The following is a 27,057-nucleotide window of genomic DNA, read 5'->3' as shown; positions in this document are numbered from 1 at the left end:
TAGTGGTAAATAGGGCAGTTGTGAAAGCGGTAGGCACTAAAGGGTCGGATGATATAATGGAGAGATTGGAAAGAAAGATGGACAAGTTGTTGGTTGAGGGTATGAAAGAAAAGGGTAACTCTGGAAGAATATACCCGGTTTGTGAACAGTGTGGGAGTTAGGGCATGATGTGTCAAGTTGTGGGGCAGCATATGATGAAGAATTGGTGAATTATGTACAGGGTGAACTGAGATACAACAACATGAACTCAAACACTTACCACTCTGGTCTCAGAAATCACCCAAACTTCAGTTATGGAAATCCAAACACCCAATAGAACCCAAAATTTAATGGCAGTTCTCGTAAAACATGATACTAGTCGAATCAAAGGCAGTATGGGAATGGCTCAGGTAAAAATCAGAACGGGTATAACCAAGGAGATTCTAGGGGTAACAAAGGGGAATCAATCAAGGATGTCAAGGATTTCTTGAAACAAATGAAGGGAAATCAAGAGGCTCAAAATAAAAGTGTGAATAAGAGATTAGAGCTCCAAGAAAAAGCTGACGCCACAAGGGATAAACAGGTGAGTCAGCTCGATGAAGAGGTGGCGAGTTTGAAAAGAAATTCATTTAAGCTACCGAGTGATACTTTGAAGAACCCTAGCCATCAGGGTAGTAGTTCATCAAATGGCAAAAATGCAAATGTCAGTGCCATCACCATTGAAGATGATGTGGTGAATGACACAAATGAAGAATTTGAAATGGGGGCACCATGAAATCAAACTGAAGCCAAACTGTTGGTAACAGACCGATTTGGTTTGATTCGGTTTTAATTTCAACAGTTTGATTTTGGTTTGCAATGGTGAAAAACCGTTACAAACGGTTTGGCTCACGATTTGACATAAAAACCGTTAAAACTAGACTGTAAGCATCCCTGCTTTTTGCATTCAATTACCTTTAAAACAAGTCAATACATTTTGTATTAATGCAGATGAGGAACTTAAAACAATATTTGTATAACGTTAATACTAGCTCACTTTAAAAACTCTGGCAACTTCATGCACGGTACAAAGTTGGCGGAAGTATGGATTGTTGGGTTTCTATGGAAATTTTAAACTTAGTTAACCATTTAACTAGTCATTAATTAAGGCGGAAGCGTGATCATCACAAACTTAAACATATGTATCCATATGTATATATAATTATATTACAAGTTTATATGATATGTGTTCATGAACAACCTAGTTTATTCATGTTATAAGATTACCAATAATCTATATATTAGAAACCCGAGGCAAGGATCAAGTAATACGGAAAAACTAAACTATCAAAGCTAGTAAAACTTACATTCTTAAACCTTTAAGAGATGTAGTTGATGGTTGAAGAAGATGATGATGTTGATGCTAGACTTTCAAAGGGAAAATCCTCAAACGAAAAATACCCCGAGCCTCCAACACACACCGAGCTATGTTAGGGAGCTTGAACACGAAAAACCGAGACCCGAGTCTCCTTTTTGATCTTGGCCGTAAGCAAGAACCAAGAAAAGAAAGAAAGAAGAGTGGTTGTTATGTTACTTGAAAGTCTTTTGTTCCTTGAAAGAATATCTCATATCTTTCAAACTTAATCAAATCTTGGTCATATCATGTGTTAGCCTTTTTGGTCAAGTGAAGTTTACTCAACCTCCACCATACCCATGACAAGATTTTGACCAAAACTTTGGGGTGTGGGGCCCACCCAAAACCGGCCCCAAATAAAATTATTATTATTTTTTTTTTTTTATTATTTATTTATTTTATACTTTATAAAATATATAAACACCCCATCTTTTATAAACCATTTTACAAAAGAACATATAGTTAAATAATCATTCCAATAATAATTATTTGAATAAATAAATTAACCAATTAATTTATTTAACACTTTCAAGTAAGTATTCAGAAACCCGATTTTCTGAATGTATCGTGTTCTGTATTTGTCTCATAGATCTTATCTTAACAAATACATAATTGGTGTGTGTCTAACTCGTTATTGGGTATGACCCGACTTGGATCAAACACAATTAGTCACATTAACCTAATTATGTGTCTCGGGCATATGGTATTCCAACAATCTCCCACTTGCACGTGACTCATAAGAAGTTAATGCTAATGGTGAATACCGCCTAACAACAGGTCACCACCCCTAGTGTGTTTGACTAAGTGCCATTCAATAACATCATCCCCTTCAAGTCCATACTTGATATGATATAGGTAAGTCTTATCATTATATCCCTTTGTTACTAGATGTCCTGTCAAATCGAAGAGACACAGAGTGATCATTCTCTTAATGATTTAACTTAACAGGCCTTAGACATCTAAACTCTCAACACATAAGAGGAACAAATTCCATCTTGACTGCATACATCCTCGTTGACATCTCATATGATATCTGAGCTCTTTCTTACACGTCATCGTGTTACTGAAATAACAAAGAAGAGAGTCAAGATATCAGACTTGATGAAAAACCAGATCCAATATGCATCTCAGGTCAAAGGACACAATGATACTCGCCTTTACTCAAGGATTACTTATGATCAGTTGCACTAACTCCATGCAGTGATCCTTGAGAGCGGATCATGTCCAATATTTGTATCCCACAAATATCTATGAACCTTGGTAGCAAACCTATGCCCTATATTCATCACATGAATATCAACCAATCCGGGTTCATAATAGTCTTAACTTCATACTTGTTCCCACAAGTATGATCGACTACGGACGTTTAGAACAACATAAGTCATTCATGGATTAAACATGCAAATATAGAACATAACTCATTGAATAATTAAAACATAATTAATTTTCATGAGATACCCATTACATTCGTTCTTATACAAACACTAAATACAGATTAAATCCACTCACTAGAATACCGAAGTCCTAATGCACAAACATGACCCTCATGCTTTGGCCTATCTAGGAGCTTCGTGAGTGGGTCCGCAATATTTTGATCGGTATGAACTTTATGAATACATATCTTTCTCTTTTCAACTTCATCCCTTATGTAGTTGAATCTGCGCTCAATGTGCCTCGTTTTCTGATGAGCACGAGGCTCCTTGATCTGTGCAATAGCACCCTCATTGTCACAGAATATCTCTAGGGGCTCCTGAATGGTAGAGATAATCCCTAGATCCATGATGAACTTTTTCATCCATGCAGCCTCTTGGGCTGCCATTGAAGCGGCGATGTACTCAGATTCTGTAGTGGATAACGCGACAACATCCTGCTTCGAACTCTTCCAAGAGACAGCGCCTCCATTCAAAATGAAGACATATCCCGATTGTGACCGAGAATCATCTCGGTCAGTTTGGAAACTCGCATCCACGTAACCCTTTACGACGAGTTCCTCCTCACCAGACCCATATATTAAAAACATATCCTTAGTCCTTCTAAGATATTTTAATATATTCTTGACAGCCATCCAATGACTGTCACCTGGGTTGTGCTGGTATCTACTCGTTATGCTTAAAGCATACGAGACGTCCGGTCTGGTGCACATCATTGCATACATAATAGATCCTATTGCCGAAGCATAAGGAACATGCTTCATCCTATCCTGCTCTTCCTTAGAGCTAGGACTTTGGGATGAGCTTAACACGGTTCCTCTAGGAATAGGTACCAAACCTTTCTTAGAGTTTTCCATCCTGAACCTTTTCAGGATTTTATCAATGTACGCACTTTGATTGAGTCCGATCAATTTCCTTTGTCTATCCCTATAGACCTTTATTCCCAAGATATATGTCGCTTCTCCAAGATCCTTAATTGAGAAACGACTACTTAACCACGCTTTAACGTTTTCCATACTTGGTATATCATTTCCAAATAAAAGTATATCATCGACATACAAAATAAGGAACATGATTATACTCCCACTAGCCCATTTATACACACACGCCTCATCACCGTTTTGGACGAAACCAAACGCTTTGATTTCTTCATTAAAACGATGATTCCACATCCGTGATGTTTGTTTCAACCCGTAGATTGATTTCCTTAACTTACATACTTTATCAGGATTAGATGGATCGACAAAACCTTCAGGCTGAACCATATGGACATCTTCCTCAAGATATCCATTAAGAAAAGCGGTCTTGACATCCATTTGCCATATCTCATAATCAAAATGAGCTGCAATGGCAAATAATATCCTGATCGACTTAAGCATCGCGACCGGCGAGAAGGTTTCATCATAATCAATCCCTTGAGTTTGCGTGAAACCTTTTGCTACAAGTCGTGCTTTGTAAGTATCTAAATTTCCATGCATATCGGTCTTCTTCTTGAAGACCCACTTACATCCAACCAGTTTGGAGTTAAGTGGTCGATCAACCAATTCCCAAACTTGGTTATCGTGCATGGATTGCATCTCGGCGCTCATGGCTTCAAGCCACTTGTCACAATCAGGTTGTGACATAGCATCTTTGTAGGAGATCGGTTCATCCGAATCGACCAAGTAGCAATCATCCACGAGAAATCCATATTTCTTGGGAGGTCGACTAATCCTACTAGATCTGCGAGCAACGTGTGTATGATCAACCATTTGATCACCTTCAACATCCTCGTGTTGAAAACTAGTATCGACCAACTGTGTATCATCCAGTGATTCTTGAACCTCTTCAAGTTCCACTCTCTTTTCACTAGGTCCTTCCATAAGGAACTTAGTTTCTAAGAAGTATCCTTTGCGTGAAACAAACACCTTTTGTTCACTAGGATCATAGAATATATATCCTATATTATCCTTTGGGTATCCTATGAAGATACACCTGATGGATCGAGCCTCAAGCTTATTTGGGGTGTCACGTTTAACATAAACTATGCATCCCCATACCCTTAAATATGAAAATGATGGAACCTTTCCATGCCACACTTCATAGGGTATTCGATCCACCTTTTTGGTCGGGGCCATATTCAAAATACGAGCCGCTGTAAGTAGCGCATATCCCCAAAATGATGGTGGTAGTGAGCTTCTTGCCATCATTGATCGAACCATGTCCAACAGTGTTCGATTCCTCCTCTCGGATACTCCGTTATGTTGAGGAGTACCAGGAGGAGTGAGCTGTGAAATAATTCCACAATCTCTAAGATGACTTTGAAAAGCATCACTTAGGTATTCGCCTCCTCTATCGGAGCGGAGTACCTTGATTGTTCGGTCGAGCTGATTTTGTACTTCATTTTGAAATTCCTTGAACATTTCAAAGGCTTCATGTTTGTGTTTCATTAGATACACATACCCATATCGACTAAAATCGTCGGTAAAGGTAATGAAGTACCTTTCACTATTCCTACTAGTGGGCTTGAGAGGTCCGCATACATCCGTATGTATGATACCTAACAAGTCCTTAGCCCTTTCATTTGTACCTTTAAAAGGTTCTTTGGTCATCTTGCCTTGAATACAAGATTCACACTCATCAAACGAACCTAACTCATTTGTTTTCAAAAGACCATTCTTTTGGAGAGTATTTACACGATTCTTGTTTATGTGTCCAAGACGACAATGCCAAATGTAGGAATCACTCAAATCCTTTTTGAGTCTTTTAGTGGAAGTTTGATATAATGAGCTATTTAAGGTATTGTCATGAACCAATTCATAAATACCGTTGTTTGGTACAGCTTTAAAATAAAAGATACCATTAGATGATACATGCATTTCTGATTTTACAAATTTAAAGTCAAAGTTACATTGTGTAAGAAGGTGCACAGAAATAATGTTCCTAGTCAAACTAGGAGCATACAAAACATTTCTCAAAACAACTTCCAAACCACTTGGAAGCGATAAAGTGAAGTCTCCTCTAGCGACCACGTGCACCCTTGCACCGTTGCCCATGAAAAGACTCACTTCGCCCTTCTTTAAGTCTTCATTCCTTTTGAACCCCTGCAACCAATTGCAAATGTGAGTTCCACATCCGGTATCCAATACCCATGTGTTAGAAGAAATAAGATTTAGCTCAATATTAATCATAAAGACATTACCCGAGGCATGCCCCGCATTCCTCTTGTCTCTTAGCTCCTTTAGGTAGACCGGGCAATTGCGTTTCCAATGTCCGGTCTCCCCACAACCAAAACAAGGATCATCCTTATGACCCCTCGGTTCCACAACCTTTTGTTTCTTTGCCACAACCGGTGATTTGCCCTTACCTTTAAGATGCATAGGAGGACCCTTTCTTTTTGCTACCTTAGCCTTAGGATTGGGTTGAGATCGATTCTTGGATCTTCCTTCATTGATCGCAAACACGGGTAAAACCCTTTTACCCATGCTCGCCTCGGCTGTTTTAAGCATTGAGTGAAGTTCTCCAATGTTTTTGTCCCACCCGTTCATGTTATAATTTAACACGAAAGTGTCGAACCTTTTCGACAAAGAGTTAAGGATCAAATCTGTTGCTAACTCTTTTGAGATGGGACAATTGAGCTTGGCGAGGCGATCAATGTAACTTTTCATCTTAAGTACATAAGTTGAAACTGGTTGATTATCATCCATTCTACATGCATGCAAGGCTCGAACCGTTTCGAACCTTTCAACCCTCGACTGCTTAAGGAACATTTCCTTAAGTTGAGTAATCATGTCGTACGCATTATGGTTTTCGAAATCCTTTTGGATTTCGGGAACCATAGTCGCCAACATGAGGCATGACACTTGAATGGAATCTTCCGTGTGTTGGACCCAATTCATATATTCGACCTCACTTCCCTCTTCCGGTTCATTAGGGATAGGTGTTTCCAAAACATGATATAATTTTTCTTGTTTTAGAACAATCCTTAAATTTCGGAACCAATCCGAAAAGTTATTGTGGTTAAGACGGTCTTTAGCGAGAATAGATCGGAGAGATACGTTTTGGACGTTAGGGATTATGTTGTCGTCGACGTGTGCGGCCATCTGCAGAATTTTAATTAAGTTCATTTTAGTGTTTTACCCTTTTTAATTATTAATACCCTTTTAGATATACCAAATATAATTAATAATTAAAATCTAGAATCCAACGATAAACCCGACTCCGGTTAGGTGACCTTTTTCCCATTGTCGGTTTATCAAGGTAGTTATTCATAACAATTGCAAACCCTTTTGCAACTTCTAGAGTTTATGGGACCGGTTCGAAATCATATTTCGTGTCGGCATGTTTATCCCATCAACACCTATTAGACCCCATGCTTGGGTGACCCTCTTCACATGGTTCTAATTTAAGTCGTCCTACTTGTATCAACTTGTAATATTAACATATAAACGGTTAGGTGACCTTTTTCCCATTTATATGCCAATATTACCTCAACATATTAATTTACTCTACGCGGTTAGGTAACCTTTTTCCCACTAAGAGCTTACTAATATGTTAAGCGTTAATACAAAAGGATGGTGTTTAACCTTTTATCCTTAATTTTAAAAGGGATTTTTAGTTTTAATAATTCTAGTTATAAAACTTTAAATCATGTTCTAACATGCATTTAGTAACATGATTATTTTGGAACCATTTTCAAAATTCTAATTTATAATAAAACCATTTTATTATGGGCGTGAGACGGCTAGTTAATAAATCCATTTTATTAAACTACGTGTCACGTAATTACCGATAATTATTAGAACCCGTTTTATGCTTTGTTAATTAATTCTATGTGACGAAGTTGATATCCTAATATCTAACAACCACACAATCAAACAATCAATTAACAAGCATACACAATTATACTAGACACGAGCCACTAAGTTAGACCACACTTGTTAGCCGAAACAAGTGTGTGTCTTAGGTCCAATCCTAAGGGACACATGACACATGGATGTTGTAGCTCCCACTCGATCCCGCATCCAAATGCTTCGAGCATCTTCTTCAACCCCGTTGTGATCCATTGGGCTTGAACTTGGGCCTTAGCTTCCATAAGCTTCCATTTGGGCTCATTGGGTGGGCTTAGGTCCATTTGGGCTTGAATCCCTTTAATGGGCTTGTGAGACCCATTATCACCATACCCGGCCCAATAAGGCCCAAACTTCCAATTTTGCAATCTTCTTTAAATTTACATAACAAATGTCCTAATACATTTTTCTATAAAATAAAGATATTACAAATAAACTATTTATTACACACCCATATGAATAAATAATTACAAAATTGACCCTAATTAATTATTACAAACCGAAACTTTGAATAATTAATAACAATCACAACAAACATCCATTTGGTCTACGGCTCGGTCTAGTTTTAACAAACATAACCCGTTATGTCTTAGGAACCCGTTCCAAAACCCCTTGACCTTATCGGGCCTAGCCCAACCCATTTGGGCTTGACCCAATAACTTGATTATGGGCTTCGGCCCACATGTGCAAAACACATGGGCTTCGGCCCAATAAAAGTCTAATGGGCTTCGGCCCATTTAACCAAAATGGGCTTCGGCCCATTTAACTTTCTTCCCTCCTTTATTTTTCTTCTCGGTTAACCCATTAACCTAATGAAGTGGGCTTCGGCCCAATCACATCCGAATTGGGCTTCGGCCCATGAACTCGGTTTTATATTTTTTTTTTTTTTTTTTTGAACAAAGCCAAAAATAATAACAAGATTAAATACAAAAAAATCATGCATGTTTATTTTTGTATAAAATCTTTCAAAGGGAAAAATATAAAACCGAAAACCCGAAGCTTAGTTTCCCGTATCCCGGCTCTTGATGCCATTTGTTGGGTTTCTATGGAAATTTTAAACTTAGTTAACCATTTAACTAGTCATTAATTAAGGCGGAAGCGTGATCATCACAAACTTAAACATATGTATCCATATGTATATATAATTATATTACAAGTTTATATGATATGTGTTCATGAACAACCTAGTTTATTCATGTTATAAGATTACCAATAATCTATATATTAGAAACCCGAGGCAAGGATCAAGTAATACGGAAAAACTAAACTATCAAAGCTAGTAAAACTTACATTCTTAAACCTTTAAGAGATGTAGTTGATGGTTGAAGAAGATGATGATGTTGATGCTAGACTTTCAAAGGGAAAATCCTCAAACGAAAAATACCCCGAGCCTCCAACACACACCGAGCTATGTTAGGGAGCTTGAACACGAAAAACCGAGACCCGAGTCTCCTTTTTGATCTTGGCCGTAAGCAAGAACCAAGAAAAGAAAGAAAGAAGAGTGGTTGTTATGTTACTTGAAAGTCTTTTGTTCCTTGAAAGAATATCTCATATCTTTCAAACTTAATCAAATCTTGGTCATATCATGTGTTAGCCTTTTTGGTCAAGTGAAGTTTACTCAACCTCCACCATACCCATGACAAGATTTTGACCAAAACTTTGGGGTGTGGGGCCCACCCAAAACCGGCCCCAAATAAAATTATTATTATTTTTTTTTTTTTATTATTTATTTATTTTATACTTTATAAAATATATAAACACCCCATCTTTTATAAACCATTTTACAAAAGAACATATAGTTAAATAATCATTCCAATAATAATTATTTGAATAAATAAATTAACCAATTAATTTATTTAACACTTTCAAGTAAGTATTCAGAAACCCGATTTTCTGAATGTATCGTGTTCTGTATTTGTCTCATAGATCTTATCTTAACAAATACATAATTGGTGTGTGTCTAACTCGTTATTGGGTATGACCCGACTTGGATCAAACACAATTAGTCACATTAACCTAATTATGTGTCTCGGGCATATGGTATTCCAACATGGATGACCCTAAACATAAGGCACCAATAACCATTTATATTGCTTGAATCATTTAAGTTAGTTAATTAAGCAACCATGTATAATGATAGATTGCTAGTAACTGCAACAGATCAAGTGGTTAACCAATCATTTTCAAAGAAAACATAACCTACCAAAAATCATTACAAGAAATAATCTTTCTCCCCTCAACATTGGAGATCAATTTGATTTTAGAATGGCAACAAACACAAACCCTAATATTTTTCTTAACAATAATCAGTTTCCCAATAGGCAAACATATAAGCGCATATGCTATAGCCATCCTCTCACTATGCCTATGAAGAATCTTCACCTTCATATCATCATCTAAATCAATTGGGACCGTCTCGATATAAGAACATATCCATTTTCAATTATCTTTCCCAACAATTCATCAAGTTTCAAGTCGATTTCTTTCTTATGTGGATGACACGAATATTCAGCTCCAAAAACATGAACTTTATTATCAACATCAACCCAACTATAACTAGGTAATTTCTTCAGATTTTCATTTTTCATCATACTTTTAACACTCCTTACATCTTCCCATAATTGTTCTTTTGCTTAAATATTGGAAAGTAACACGTGGGCCCCACTATTTTCCGGGTCAATTTTGGCTAGACTTTCGGCTGCAAGTTTTCCCATTTCTTTCTCACCATGTTTTGTACGTGTTGCAAGAAACGAACACCAAGCACACACGTTTGGCTCAAAGGGCATTTTGGTAATAAAGATTTCGGCTTCTTCATGCCTACCTGCTCGGCCAAATAAGCCAATAACACAAGATTAATGTTCTGATCTCGTTTTTATAACAAAAACGTTTTCCATCGAATTAAAGTAACTTAAACCTTCTGTTACTAACCCCTGAATGGCTGCACATAATTAAAATATTGATAAACTTTACCGCGTTTGGTTTCAAGTTTTGAATCACCATCTGATTGAACAAGCCTATTGCTTTGTGACCTAGACCATGATGATACAAAAGGATCTTGATCAAGATTGTATTTTAACACTAGTGCATGAAATTGAGATCCTTGTTCAAGTAAAGCTTGATTATCACACGCCTTAATTAAGCTAGAAAACGTGAACTCATTAGGTTCAATTCTTTGGCTTTTCAACTTGACAAAAAACAGTCAACCCCTTCTCGATTGATCAGATTCAACGTACCCGTTGATGCGGTGCGTGCGGTGTGGTAAAATATAATGGACGGGAGATTTCGCTTTTGCACAAGATCGTGTTTTGAATTTATAAAAGTGATTTCTACTAAGACTAAACACACAAAAAATAGGCAAGTGTACCTATCGTATATGTAGAATAGTATTGGTAAGAACCAAGTATCGATCCATGGACACAAATGTTTCTAATAGTGAATCTTCGTTTTAGTTCAATCGGAGGGTTTTAATTATTTTGGGGTTGATTTTTAACTTTTTATAAAATAGAAATACTTAAATATATAATATATAGGTGACGAGTAGAGAAATTCTAAATGAGTAATTCAATTATATTAAGGTTACCATATAAGATCAAGAATCCACTCCATTCTTCCTTGATGATTATTAAGTACACATGTGACAAACTTGCACTGATAATATATGATAGAATAGCCTCTCATTTCTAAGTGAACATATCCTATGACATAAAAGAAAGTAGCATGCGTATTTTCAATTTCATCCTTGGTAATCTCAAACTATCCCACGAGAATGTCAATTTAAATAGGCAAGTAGTTTGGTAAATTAGAAATATTAGGATTGACTTCGATTTCTCAAATACCAATTCTAACAACTTTGGGTGATTGTAGTTAACTCACACAACCTCCCATTGGTTGATTTAATTAGGTTATAATTACACATTCCATTAACATATGATTTCTTTACCTAGCATGATAACCTAAGCAATCGTGTTAACAATGTTATTTCAGAATTATCATAACTAGAGAAATAAATCATAACTTATATCTAATCATTTCTAAGTACAATATATGGATCCATGTTTTTATCTTGAAAAAGTTATCAAGGTATTCTTTTTACCATTTCTAGTCTCCAAGAACATGAGTGAATCATGATTGATTATTAGTCATCAACTTTGATGTATTTGTTAGTACACGGTTTTGTGTCTCGAGTCTTTGTATTTATCGTATATGTATTTATCTTTTATTTAATGTAATAATTAATAAGTTATTAAAGTAGTTCGTTAAGAAAGTCATCTAGTTCGTTAAGGATGTTTAACGAACTAGACTTAAGTTATGTTCCCTCCTGATTCGTTAAGGATGTTTAACGAATCAGAGGGTGATTCGTTAAGTTATTTCGTTAAATGTAGTGTAACGAAGTCGGTGTCTAGTTCGTTATGGAATGTTAACGAACTAGACACGTCTTATATATATAGTGTTTCATACACTGTTTAATTTAAGTTTTGAGATTTAATTTTAACGAAACTCTGTCCAGATTTACTCTCAATCTTCCTTAACATATTCAACCTTAATATATTACATAAACACACACACACACACACACACACACACACACACACACATATACAATTAATACTAATAGTAATACATAACATATAGATCGATTATGAGCATCATGAACTAGATCCGTATAATTGGTTAAGTTTATCCTAGATCTGAGATCTGTTCGAGAGGTATTCACAAGTGGTATCAAAGCTTTCTGTTGCTCGATTGCTCTTAATTTGATAGATAATTTGGTATTTAAGGACTGTTAATTGTTATTTCGGTATTATTGAATGTTCAGTTTGAATTTGGATCAAATTAAGAGTGGATTTGATTGAGGAATGGATTGATTGAGTTTGGATTTGTGTATGTTAAGGTATTGGGAAGGTAGTGTGGATTAGGATTGATAATTGGTTGTGTTTGTGTGGATTATGGTTTGGATATGGTTTTGGCCGAAACAGAGGATAGTTTGGTTCAAATTGGATTCGAGATAAGGTTAATTGGATTACGTGAGGTGTTGATTTGGATTTGCGATAATGTTCCGAGTGTTTTGATAGGTTATACGGATGATTTGGTGTAGTATTGATTAAGTATTACGAATTTGGGTTTTAGTTTGGTGTTCTTCGTTTTTTCAGATATCTGGAAAATTCAGATGAAGATTTGAAGATCTTCATGTGCATTTGAAGATTCATTAATTTCTGGCTAATTCGTTAACACTGTTCACTAATTCGTTATTCTGGTTCGCTATACTTTCTCATTTGTGTCTTTCAGTTCGTGAGACACGTGTCTTAATTCGTTAACTTTAATTCCAACAACTTTTGCCACGTGGCAATAGTTGTCAGAGTTTGTTACAACCGTTGTAACAACCTGATTCGCTATAGTTGATTTGTTATCGACTGTAGCTAGTTCGTTACTCTAATTCGTCACCTAATTCGTTAATAGTCTCTTAGTGATTCGTTACAGAAACTCAACAGTTCGTGATTTTAATTCTCTAAGTTTATACTTAGTGATTCGCTATAGAGAACTACCTGATTCGTTAACATATTTGGTCAATCTAATTCGTTTATTTTGACTTAATTCGTTGACCAGATTCGTTAAACTTCCAGATTCGTTAACATATCAGATTCATTAAGTCTTTTCCCGATTCGTTACCTGGACAATTTTCAATTCGTCAATTGTGATTCGTTAACCACTCTTTACAGTTCATTAATTCCACTGTTCACAGTTCGTTTAAATATTTTTAACCTTTAATCCTTGAAGTTTGAAAATATTGTCTTTAACAACATGGCTGGTATGTATGCTTTGGCGTCTCAAAATATGTTAATGCAACAAATGCTGCAACTAGATACCGAGATAGGTTCACATTCAAAATGTCCACGATTAATGAAATTTAGCGATTATGCTAAATGGGAACCCCGTTTTCGTGCTTATTTGGGTTCTGTTCACCCTGACTGCTCATATTTCTTGGATGAGGTTTACACTATTCCTATGATTGGAGATGAGACTATCGGTTACACACTTTAAGCTATCTCTCAATACTCACAAGAAGAAAAGAAAGCCTTGGAGATTGAGACAAAAGCCTACTCAACTCTTTCAATGGCTTTACCCGAAAACATCTTTCACCAAGTGGGTAGCATGAAAATTTGTCCTTCACTATTCCAACATATTCGTATGAGGAGTATGGGTGACACTGCTGAAAGCAAGAAAGTCTTGCTAAAGTTTCAATTTAGAAACTTTAATTTATTGAAGGGTGAGACTGTTGAGGAGATGACGACAAGGTTCAATCATTTGATAGCTGAGATGGATAAAATGAAGCTGGAAACTTCTGAGATTGATAAGATTGATACTATTAAGAGTGCACTACCGAGTTCTTATTCTACATTTTTGATGGTTCTGAAAGAGAACAATTACTTCAACAATGAAGACTTGACTGCATCCGAATTCATGCAAAAGATTGAAGCAAGAAAGTACGATCTCAAATGTCAAAAGTCTTCCAATGAGAGTCAAGATCCTGCTTTTTACGGTGGTAGCATGCCTTTAAGTTCAACCATTTCAACAATCACTGCATTTCTTACACAAAATGCAAGTGAGAATGCAACAACCATCTATAGTGATCCAAGAGCATGTTTCTACACTGCTGGTAATTCTGGATCACCTGGTGCTTCTGTTGGATCTGGAATTTCATCTACTACAAATCACTTCTCTCCACCACCAACTGTAAACATGAAAGAAGCTGAACAAAACTTTGCTTTTCTGACAGCCTTCATGTCTTCCTATGAGAATTTTGTGAGTAGTAAGATAGCCATAAGTGATTTGACTGATGAAGACTATGATCAGATTGATCCGGATGACTTAGAGATTATGAACTTGAAGTGGAATATGGCAATGATTGTCCGTAAAGTTAAAAGGTTTATGCAAAGGACTGGCAAAGATCTTCCCGCTTTAAACAAGAAGTTGGGATTTGATAAACTGAAAGTCAAATGTTATAATTGCCAGGAATTTGTGCATTTTGCAAAAGAATGTGATAAGCCGAAAAAGGAGTATACTGTCCTCGTGGTCAAAACCAAAGTTCTTCTACACCATGAGGTAATGATGCTGAAAAGAAACAGTCTACTTCTGGGTCACAAGCAATGTGATGGGACTGATTGGTCACAACGATTACTGTATAATGACAATAAAGCCAATTTGGTCATGTTCAAGACAAATGATGTATTTCAAGATGCAAGCGGAAGTGAGTTATCGTCTGATAATGACACTGAATCAGACTCTGATGATTCATGTGTTAATATTCCAACCACGTTTGCTTGCATGGCTAAGATCAATGAGGTTAGTCATTCTATCTCTGCTACTTCATCTGTTAAAGTAACTTGTGTTGAATGTGAGACTAACAAACCTAAGTTAGAGTCTTTAAAGACTCATAATGATAATTTAGTGAGAGAAATTGCTTCATTAAAGGATACTTATCGACAATCTCTTGAATCTCAAATGAGATCTCGAGAGAAGATTGAAGCTTTGTCGACAAGTAACCATGATCTCAAGGCTGAGTTACCTGTGAAAATGACAATTAATGATCAAAAGTTTCAAGAAATTCTGAAACATCGTTCAAAGATAACCAAGCTTGAGAATGAGGTTCTTGAGTTAAAGAACAAGTTGGGAAAATTCAGAAATTCTTCCTTTTTGCTAAACGAAATAACTGAAGTATCTGGTAAGCAAAAAGATTCAAAGAAAGGTATAGGTTTTGTTGAAATTCCACCATCTTTTCACAATAATTATAAAGTAAATCCTTTTTCTAAAAGAGAAGAAGATGTGGTTGTGAAAGAACCTATGATTTCTGAAAATCTAAACCAGTTAAACCTGAAATTGTTAAAGCCCAACCTGCAACTCAAAAACCTCATGTAGAAAGAAACAAAGTCTTTGTTGAAAATGTTGACAAAGTGATTATTGAGGATGTGTTTGAACATGAGGTTGTACACAAAAACAAGAGCATTCCAAGTTCTAATCACATTCTTTGTGAACCTCATGAATTTGAGGAAGTTGTGTACGGTTCACACACAACTCATGTGAGAAAAGAAAACCAAGTTAAGGTTAAACCGGTGAAGGCTAAGAAACCAGAAAAGCCTAAAATTTCTGATGAGGAATTGATGCGTTTCATCAATCTCACTGCTTCTAAGCCATCATCTGCTCGTGTTTTTAAGTTAAAGGGAATGAACACGATGTTCACTGAAAAAGACATTCCGATTAGTATTATCAAACCGGAGCTGATCGAAAGTGTCTTTTACAATGAAACTGACAAGCTACAAGATCTTGAACGTTAATATGCTTGTGCCAAAACATCAAACTCATCAGACCCATTGGTTAGAGCTAAACATGTATTAAAAAATGCTAAGAAAGTTCAGTTTATGAAATCCACTGGAACGGACACAATGCAAAGTTTTTCAAAATGCTCTAATCTTGACTTTTATCTGAAAAAGAAGTCTGTATCGTCTGATGATTTGGCCAAGAGTTTCACTAAAAACGTGAGTCATCAACCTTCTATTGCATATGTTTTTGCCAAACCTCAACATGACCGTGTGGACATGCGAATTTGCTTTTTGTGTGGACAACAAGGTCATGTGGTGTGACATTCATGGCAAAACGAGGTATACTATATTCTTTACGTAACAAGTAAACGATAAATCGGTTAGTTCGTAGTGCTTAAACGAGTAACCGACCGATACTAATTATGACCCGTATACATACTGAGGGGTCATATACGAGTTATACATATGTTATGGAGGCTAACATATTGATATTTAGGCCCCGGTACGTTTAAAACTCTTTAAACGAAAAAGGTTTCGTTTATCGATACGCTATAAGCTTAAACGCAATCGTTAATATCAAAACAAGCATTGTAGCATCCGTTAAGCCGAAAAAGATTTATAAAACACTTATATGACATGTTCTAAGCAATCCGTGAAAATATTTTGGAATTTTACAACGAGTCTGTACGTTTTTCTTATTTTACAAAAATAAGCTGAAAAACACTCGTTTTTACGCTATTTCTCACACCCGAATTAATTTTCTTGCGAAAAACCGAACCCGAACTAAATTTGAAGTGGGCTTTTCATGTTTGGGCTTGTATAATAAGTGTAATGGGCCAAAACAGCCCATTAAGGGGCTTCCAAGAGTTCCGATCGGAATCTGCCCACCAAACATCACCTTATTGTTTATAAACATAACTTCATTCTTAAGTAATTGTTATTCATTTTAACATACAAACTTTTGAGGTCCAGCTCTGCTCTATCAACCTTCCTTCAAAAACTCTAGGTATTTTAATTACTTCATCATTTTTAACTTGATTTCATTAACTATAATTAACATATAAACATGTTTTAGTTAGTTTTAAACATGTTTAACCATCCAAAAACCCTAAAAATCAAGTAAAACAATTTTTTGATGTTAAACATGATTACAAACCAGGAACATATACTTTTTTTGGTCAAAAACGCGGATTAGAACATGAATACAACGTTTTTACGGTTAGAAAGTTCGGTTTGAACCCAAAACCGAAACCCTAATTATCAAGGCTGTTTCATGGATGATTTATGCTTGGTTTGATGTTATATGATATGTAGATATACTGAGTTTGCAACCCGAGACCCGGAAAGTCGTTTAAGCTAGCAAAATTCATCAAAAACCGACAAGGTAAACCCGTAACACTCGTTTAGGGGCTGTTTAGTATTAGGTTGTGACGTGCTTATTGTTAGCTTGTGAAAACTTGCAGGGACATTGGGGATCATATAAATGAGTCCATGTTCAAATTTGGTAATAGTTCGATAAACGGAGAATATTTGGTGAATTTATTCCCGTTTATGAGCGTTTATTTGGGAAAAATAGCTAAACATATTGAAAAATTATGAAACTTGGTTTTGGAGTTTAATATGTGATGTTAAGATCACTGGTAAAGTTTGGGAATCATTGGAAATGTCTAAGTGTGGTTTGTGCGATCATGGCTTAACCGAATTTTAACAGCCGAAAAACGCACAAAAAGGCATTTTGTCAAAAGATTTAGGTTCTGGAAATTTGTAGGGGCTATGTAATGACATTGAGGCCATTGGTAAAAATTATCAGATTTTTCGGAGGTCGTTTGATATAAACGGGCCATTTATTACACGATTATAACCTATTAAATGAATTTTTATAAATAAATAAATAATCATAAAATTTCTGAAAATATTTTTATAAAATTCTCCATGTCTTAATGTATTTTTACAAAAATTTACATAATTTATATATAAGTACATATTTAGTTATGATTAATCAAAGAATTAAATTATAATTGTTTTAACGAAACCGGCAGTTTTGTGTTTAACGGACTGACTGGTATGTCAAAATGTCAAAAGTGGTCAAAGATCATATTTTTGAATGATATTGATAAAAACGAACTTTTTACGAGAATTCCGGTCAATTCGGGTGGATTGTGCGCGTTTTGTATAATCAAACCCGTGTGAAAACGGAAACGAGCCCTGCAATCAAACCAGACACCGAAACTTTAAAATTCTTTCATAAATCAAATTATTTTATCAATCAATATATTTACTTAAGTTTTATGTGATCTTACCTAATCCCGAAACGTATAAACGATCAACTGAGCTAGGCTCGGAAAACGGTGAAACTGAACCAAATCCAGTTTTAAACATTTCATAGTATACAACGTCACAATCTAAGACTATGGTCATGTTCTGGGCTTAACGGCTATACCCAGATTATCTATACAGCCCGACTTAGCTTGAACACTGTACTAGTATTAACGATACGATACCGTTTATAGGAATCAGGCTATAAACGAGACATCTGACTATTTGATACGTGATTTCTGTGCGAACTACGATAAGGTGAGTTTCACGACCCCCACTTTCTAAACTGTTTTACGAACTTTTGGGGTGAAAAGCATGTTTACATAAACTGATATACTTGAAAACGTGTGATGATGTGGATTATCTAAGTACTAACACTTGACAAGTCCCCACAAACACAAGTGATTAACTTCGTGCCGGTGACGTGTGGATAGTACTATCGGTTTGACAAACCCAACTGACAGAGCCGGAGGGGTATGCCGGAACATATGTAAACCCAGTTGCACATTGTCATTATACTTTTACATACTGCTATGTGGTGTTAGACATAGTACATACTTGGGGCTAAGTGGCTGTTAAATGCCAACGGGAGTGCATGGGCAGTGGAGGCCATGTGTTTTAGCTCGTTTCGGTTTCACTTGTGGCTTAGTATAATGCATCATACACAGACATATATACATACACACTGTAAACTTTACGAAATCGTGAACTGATTTCATTGATACTCGTGAAACTTGAAACTCACCAACTAGACGTAGTTGACCCGTTTTAACATGCTTTTCAGGTAAAGCAAAAGTGGAATGATTTGCTTACATGCTTGGTGTTAGGAAGAAAGTTGAATAGGTGTGAATAGACGCTGATATAATACTGTATAAGAAGCTCGTAAACCGGTTATGTGTTTTTCTCATCTAGTTTGTAAACTTAGTACCAACCCATGTATTATGATGTAAATTAGTTTATGAATTTCTTTATAAACAATGTTGTTGATACCAGTGTTATCTGTTACATTCCCGTATTACGCTTCCGCAACTACCTAGTCGGGGTGTGACAGAAGTTGGTATCAGAGCCATTGGTTATAAAGAATTAGGATGTCCCTTAGGATACCCTAAGATAACCGTAGGCTCGATTAACTCTGGGAATAAAATAATATTAAATAATATACACGAATGATTCTCGTGATGAACGCGAATGGACAAGTGGGTTATTATGGTCCGGAACGTAATAACAGACTTGTTTGTACGAGGAAATTCGAGAAGAAGTCGATAAACAATCGAATAGGTAAAAACAGCAACATATGTGTATAAAATATAATAATAGATAAATATTTGTGTATATAAACGATTATTTGTGCTTATGTGTATAAATACCTGCACGTATCTTACTATGATTAATATAGAAGGATATTATTCTTATCACTAACAATTGTACAGGAATATGTCAAGATCTACTGATCGTTTACCTAATACCCTACCAACAGAGCCTGAGGAGGAGGAAGAGGATCCGGAAGAAGAAACTGAGGAGGAGCCAGAGAAAATAGAATAAGGTGCAGATGCGGTAATTCCACGTGAGGTACCCGCAGATCAACCCGACTTATCGGGTTACCGTTGTGACACCTATCCCCCTAGGGAATCCCCTAGGAATGTTACAGGACAGGGAGCTACTAGTGCTTATCGTTCACCTGTTAGAGCACCCAGATCCCCTACTCCACCTGTACAGCATACACTAGTACCCCCACCCACTATTAGAAACCGTCAAACCGCTCGCATTTCAGTGCGTCCACCTGAGCACACTTCTCTCCCACCTCGATCTACGTACCATAGGGGAGAAACATCACGTGTCCAGGTCACTGAGATACCTATTCCTACTTGGGGTTTACCCGCCCCGATACCCGAGCCACCTCGTCATTCTGATTCAGCATGGTTTGGTTTAGCAACTGATCAGCTTTTAGACCACTCACATTCTATAAATAACTTAAACCTGCATAGACATGATATGCAAGATCACATGCGATACATGCAGCAAGAAATCAGAATTGTGCAAAGATCCAGTGCTCACAGCCACGGGCGTCAGGATCGAGCGATGATACTACTGGGGGTATGCTTAACGGTTAATGCGGCCCTAGTGGCTGCTGTTGTTTGGTTGTGGCTCCATGTTGCAAAGAATGGATAGGACATAGTAATCTAGCCTTATGTATATAGTCTTTTGATATCCCAAGCAGCATTTTGTTATAGCGTGTTGGACTGACTTGGGAGTTGTTTGTGGTTTAGTACTATTTCAAGCACTGGCCCTTATCGGGTTAAGTCTACATGTCACTTAGTGACAAATTTTGATACGCATATACAAGCGCTGGCCTATACCAGGTTAAGCCTATGCGCTAATTTTGGATGCATATGTACAGTAATGATTATAATTAATACAAACGTGTTTTCTTTGGCATAGTTATGTGTTGTGAAAGTGTAATATCGTAAAGTTGTGTTGATCATAGTGAAACGATATTGATTATTATATAATTGATTATTCTATAGAATGGCCCCGAGGAAAGCAAACCCTTTGTCTGAGGCGGAAGTGGCCGCAATGATTGCTCGTCAACTACAAGCAGTGATACCAACAATTGTAACACAAGTCACTGCAAGCATACGTGCTAACAATACTGTTAATCAACCTACGAGCACCACCCCGGCCACTGTTAATACACCTCCGCTGGACACTAATGTAGCCCGGGGTGTTACTACCCCGGTGAATACTGATAATGTTATAAATAATAATAACACTCTCCCAACTATGAATGTCACTGGGAACCCAGAACCTGTTGTGCACCCTGATAATATCCCGAACCCTGTACCGGTTGTTAACACAACTAACAATAATAATAACCGAGAGCCCCCGCGTCAGGAGTACTCATACAAACAATTTACATCATGTAAACCGATTGAGTTTAAGGGTATTGAAGGACCTAGCGGACTGGTCAAATGGATAGAAAAGACCGAATCAGTAATTAATATCAGTGAGTGTCCACCGAATCGCGTGGTCAAATATGCTACCAGTATGTTTCTAGACCAAGCGCTGATGTGGTGGAACACGGTAGTCCAAATAAGGGGACAGGATGTTATTAATCGTATGTTATGGACTGAATTAAAAACCCTCATGCTAGAGCATTTTTGTCCTAAAAGTGAGATTCAGAGATTGGAACACGAGTTATGGAATCTGGAAATGAAAGGAGCGGACCATGTAGGATACACGAATCATTTTAACGAACTGTCCCGCTTAGTTCCATGGTTAGTTACACCGGAAGCGAAACGAATTGAACGTTATATCTGGGGACTGACCCCTGCTGTGAAAAGTATAGTGAATTCAGTTGCCCACCCGACATTAGAAAGTGCTGTATCTCAAACGGGTGTCGTTACTTTTGATCTGATGAGAAGTGGAGTGATAAGGATGCCAGGTGAAACAACAAGTTTAAAACGAACTGATTATGGGACAAGAATGCAAGGAAACCCTCAAAATAAGCGGACTCGTCTGAATACTCGAAGTTATGCCATGACTAGTTCTAATGTAAAACAAGAGACCTATAAAGGGACGTTACCGAAGTGCAGAAGATGTAACTTTCATCATGTGGGTGATTGCAAACCGATCGTTTGTCAAAAGTGTGGAAGAACGGGACACTATACCCCCAACTGTAGAACCCCCACCAACACTGTTAACCGTCCACCGCAATCAACTCAACTCCCTCGACCTCAACCAACCCGCCCACAACTCAACCAACAAACCCCACCTACCACGAACCTCCGTGCCTGCTATGAATGTGGCAGTACGGAACACTTTCGGAGATACTGCCCCAATTTGAACCCGGTGCAGTGAGAAGGCAGAACCAAGCACAAGCATCAACCTCCAACGCAGCTAAGGGACGCGCGTTTGTATTAGGACCGGGTGAAGCGCGTCATGATCCGAATGTGGTGACAGGTACATTCTTAGTTTCGGGTCAGTATGCTTCAGTTTTGTTTGATACGGGTGCCGATAGAAGTTTCATATCTGTTAACTTCTTACCTTTAGAAAATATGCCGGTTAGTGAACTAACAAAACCATATACTATAGAACTCGCTAACGGTAAGTCTATACTTGTTAACCGAATAGTCCGAGACTGTTCCCTTATCCTAAACGACCACCCATTCCTTATTGATTTACTTCCAGTAGAATTGGGAAGTTTCGATGTTATAGTCGGTATGGACTGGCTATCTAAGTATAAAGCTGAAATTGTCTGTAAGGATAAGACCGTTAGGATACCTCTTTCGAATGATGAAGCTATGATTGTTCAAGGTGAGAAATCTGGTACGGTACTGCCTCTCATATCTCACTTATGGCATTGAGATATTTACGCCAAGGTTGTACTTTATACTTGGCGAGCGTAACAGTTAAGGAACCCGAGGAAAAACGAATGGAAGACATCCCAGTGGTACACGAGTATTCAGATGTATTCCCCGATGAGTTGCCTGGTTTACCACCGACCCGACAAGTAGAATTCCGTATTGACTTGATACCAGGAGCAGCACCCATTGCTAAGGCACCTTATAGACTTGCGCCTTCTGAAATGCAAGAACTGTCCAACCAGTTACAAGAATTACTAGACAGGGGTTCTATTCGCCCTAGTTACTCACCGTGGGGAGCACCAGTGTTGTTTGTAAAGAAGAAAGATGGGAGTTTTCGAATGTGTATTGATTACCGGGAATTGAATAAAGTGACTATAAAGAATAGATACCCCTTACCTCGAATTGATGACTTGTTTGATCAACTCCAAGGTGCGAAATATTTTTCAAAAATTGATCTTAGATCTGGTTATCATCAAGTAAGAATTCAGGAAGAAGACATACCAAAAACAGCTTTCCGAACTCGGTATGGTCACTATGAATTTTTGGTTATGCCGTTTGGGTTGACAAATGCACCCGCAGTGTTTATGGACCTCATGAACCGAGTTTGCAAACCTTACCTTGACAAGTTTGTGATAGTGTTTATCGATGACATTTTGATATATTCGAGAAGTAAGGAGGAACATGAACAACATTTGCGGGAAATCTTAAAATTATTGAGGCAAGAGAAGTTATACGCAAAGTTGTCCAAATGTGAGTTTTGGCTACAAGAAGTACAGTTTTTGGGAAACATTGTGAACCATCAAGGAATCCAAGTAGACCCAAGTAAAATTGAGGCCATTAAGAATTGGCAAGTGCCTAAGTCAGCAAGAGAAATTCGTCAATTCTTAGGACTAGCCGGGTATTATAGAAGATTCATTGAAAACTTTTCAAGTATTGCACAACCTCTAACCCTCCTAACTCAAAAAGACCGAGCATATGAATAGGGAGAAGAACAAGAAATGGCCTTCCAAACGTTAAAACAGAAGTTATGTGAGGCTCCAATATTAAGCCTTCCAGATGGAACAGATGAATTGGTGGTCTACTGTGACGCATCTTGTAAAGGTTTAGGATGCGTACTGATGCAAAGAAAGAAAGTAATAGCATATGCTTCCCGACAATTAAAAGTACATGAAAAGAACTATACGACCCATGATTTGGAATTGGGAGCGGTTATCTTTGCATTGAAGATTTGGAGACATTACTTGTATGGCACTAAATGTACCATCTATACTGATCACAAAAGCCTACAACACATATTCGATCAGAAAGAGCTAAACATGAGAAAAAGGAGATGGGTAGAACTGTTAAATGATTATGATTGTGAGATTAAATACCATCCGGGTAAAGCCAACGTAGTTGCTGATGCTTTAAGCCGAAAAGACAGAATCAGACCATTAAGGGTACGAGCACTCGGAATGATTGTTCAAAGTAGCCTAACCGAACAAGTTCGCGTTGCACAAGATGAGGCCTTGAAGGCAGACCAGCTAGAAAAAGAAGAACTACATGGAAATGAAAAGAATTTTGAGAAGAAAATTGATGAAGTATATTATTACAAAAACCGGGTCTGGATTCCAACACTTCATAAACTCCGAAAGCTGATTCTTGATGAAGCACACAAATCCAAATATTCTATTCATCCAGGTACTGATAAGATGTATAAGGATGTTAAAGAATTTTACTGGTGGCCTGGTATGAAAAAGGATATAGCCGTGTATGTAAGTAAATGTGCAACATGTGCAAGGGTAAAGGCGGAATATCAAAAACCTTCGGGAATGTTACAACAACCCGAAATCCCACAATGGAAATGGGAACAAATTACCATGGACTTTGTGACACACCTTCCTAAAACTTCTCGAGGACACAACGCAATTTGGGTAATTGTGGACCGATTAACCAAATCCGCACACTTTATTCCCATCCGTAACAACTACACTACCGAAAAACTTGCTCAAATTTACATCGATGAAATAGTATCTCGACACGGAGTACCTCTTTCGATTATTTCCGATCGAGACAGTCACTTTACTTCACATTTCTGGCAAGCAGTACAAGAAGCCTTAGGAACCCGAATCGACCTAAGTACAGCTTACCATCCCCAAACTGATGGTCAATCCGAACGAACCATCCAAACCTTAGAAGATTTACTTCGTGCTTGTGTACTGGACTTCAAAGGGAATTGGGATCAACACCTCCCGCTCATTGAATTCTCTTACAATAACAGTTATCACAGTAGTATACAAGCAGCACCTTATGAAGCTCTATACGGGCGAAAATGTAGATCACCACTATGTTGGACAGAAGTGGGTGATATTCAAATTTCAAGATCCGATTTAATTCAGGAAACCACCGATAAGATTCACCAGATTAAGCAAAAATTGAAAGCTGCCCGTGACCGACAAAAGAGTTATGCCGATATTCGCAGAAAACCGTTATCTTTTGAAATAGGTGATAAGGTATTTTTAAAAGTATCGCCATGGAAAGGTGTTATAAGGTTTGGAAAGACTGGTAAACTAGCCCCGAGATACATCGGACCTTTTGAGATTGTCGCAAAAATTGGTCCCGTAGTTTACCGATTAAAACTACCCTAAGAACTGAGCACTATTCACGACGTGTTTCATATATCGAATCTGAAAAAGTGTTTGACTGATGAAACGACAATAGTACCACTGGAAGATGTTCAGATCAACGAATAACTCAACTTCGTAGAGGAACCGGTAGAAATTGTAGACGGGAAAACCAAACAGTTACGACACAACAAAATTTCATTAGTAAAAGTTCGGTGGAATTCAAAACAAGGACCCGAATATACTTGGGAACGAAAGGACGAATTCCGAAAGAAATACCCACACCTGTTCCCTAGAAAACCGATGACACATTAAATTTCGGGGACGAAATTTCTTAACGGGGGGAGAATGTGACATTCATGGCAAAACGAGGTATACTATATTCTTTACGTAACAAGTAAACGATAAATCGGTTAGTTCGTAGTGCTTAAACGAGTAACCGACCGATACTAATTATGACCCGTATACATACTGAGGGGTCATATACGAGTTATATATATGTTATGGAGGCTAACATATTGATATTTAGGCCCCGGTACGTTTAAAACTCTTTAAACGAAAAAGGTTTCGTTTATCGATACGCTATAAGCTTAAACGCAATCGTTAATATCAAAACAAGCATTGTAGCATCCGTTAAGCCGAAAAAGATTTATAAAACACTTATATGACATGTTCTAAGCAATCCGTGAAAATATTTTGGAATTTTACAACGAGTCTGTACGTTTTTCTTATTTTACAAAAATAAGCTGAAAAACACTCGTTTTTACGCTATTTCTCACACCCGAATTAATTTTCTTGCGAAAAACCGAACCCGAACTAAATTTGAAGTGGGCTTTTCATGTTTGGGCTTGTATAATAAGAGTAATGGGCCAAAACAGCCCATTAAGGGGCTTCCAAGAGTTCCGATCGGAATCTGCCCACCAAACATCACCTTATTGTTTATAAACATAACTTCATTCTTAAGTAATTGTTATTCATTTTAACATACAAACTTTTGAGGTCCAGCTCTGCTCTATCAACCTTCCTTCAAAAACTCTAGGTATTTTAATTACTTCATCATTTTTAACTTGATTTCATTAACTATAATTAACATATAAACATGTTTTAGTTAGTTTTAAACATGTTTAACCATCCAAAAACCCTAAAAATCAAGTAAAACCATGTTTTGATGTTAAACATGTTTACAAACCAGGAACATATACTTTTTTGGTCAAAACGCGGATTAGAACATGAATACAACGTTTTTACGGTTAGAAAGTTCGGTTTGAACCCAAAACCGAAACCCTAATTATCAAGGCTGTTTCATGGATGATTTATGCTTGGTTTGATGTTATATGATATGTAGATATACTGAGTTTGCAACCCGAGACCCGGAAAGTCGTTTAAGCTAGCAAAATTCATCAAAAACCGACAAGGTAAACCCGTAACACTCGTTTAGGGGCTGTTTAGTATTAGGTTGTGACGTGCTTGTTGTTAGCTTGTGAAAACTTGCAGGGACATTGGGGATCATATAAATGAGTCCCTGTTCAAATTTGGTAATAGTTCGATAAACGGAGAATATTTGGTGAATTTATTCCCGTTTATGAGCGTTTATTTGGGAAAAATAGCTAAACATATTGAAAAATTATGAAACTTGGTTTTGGAGTTTAATATGTGATGGTAAGATCACTGGTAAAGTTTGGGAATCATTGGAAATGTCTAAGTATGGTTTGTGCGATCATGGCTTAACCGAATTTTAACAGCCGAAAAACGCACAAAAAGGCATTTTGTCAAAAGAGTTAGGTTCTGGAAATTTGGAGGGGCTATGTAATGACATTGAGGCCATTGG

At 37.2% G+C, this 27,057-nt stretch overlaps 1 pseudogene; it reads right to left on the bottom strand.

The window, feature by feature from the left end:
- Positions 1–9,830: 9,830 nt before the first annotated feature.
- Positions 9,831–27,057, bottom strand: part of LOC143634709 (putative pentatricopeptide repeat-containing protein At1g68930) — a 28,381-nt pseudogene continuing 11,154 nt past the window's right edge.

Source organism: Bidens hawaiensis, unplaced genomic scaffold, assembly GCF_021521415.1.
Source record: "Bidens hawaiensis isolate Kalapana, Puna unplaced genomic scaffold, B.hawaiensis_p1.1 tig00007223_1, whole genome shotgun sequence".
NCBI classification, from domain to species: domain Eukaryota; kingdom Viridiplantae; phylum Streptophyta; class Magnoliopsida; order Asterales; family Asteraceae; genus Bidens; species Bidens hawaiensis.
Note: the sequence above shows the minus strand (reverse complement) of the source record. Positions and strands in the feature narration are given on the sequence as shown.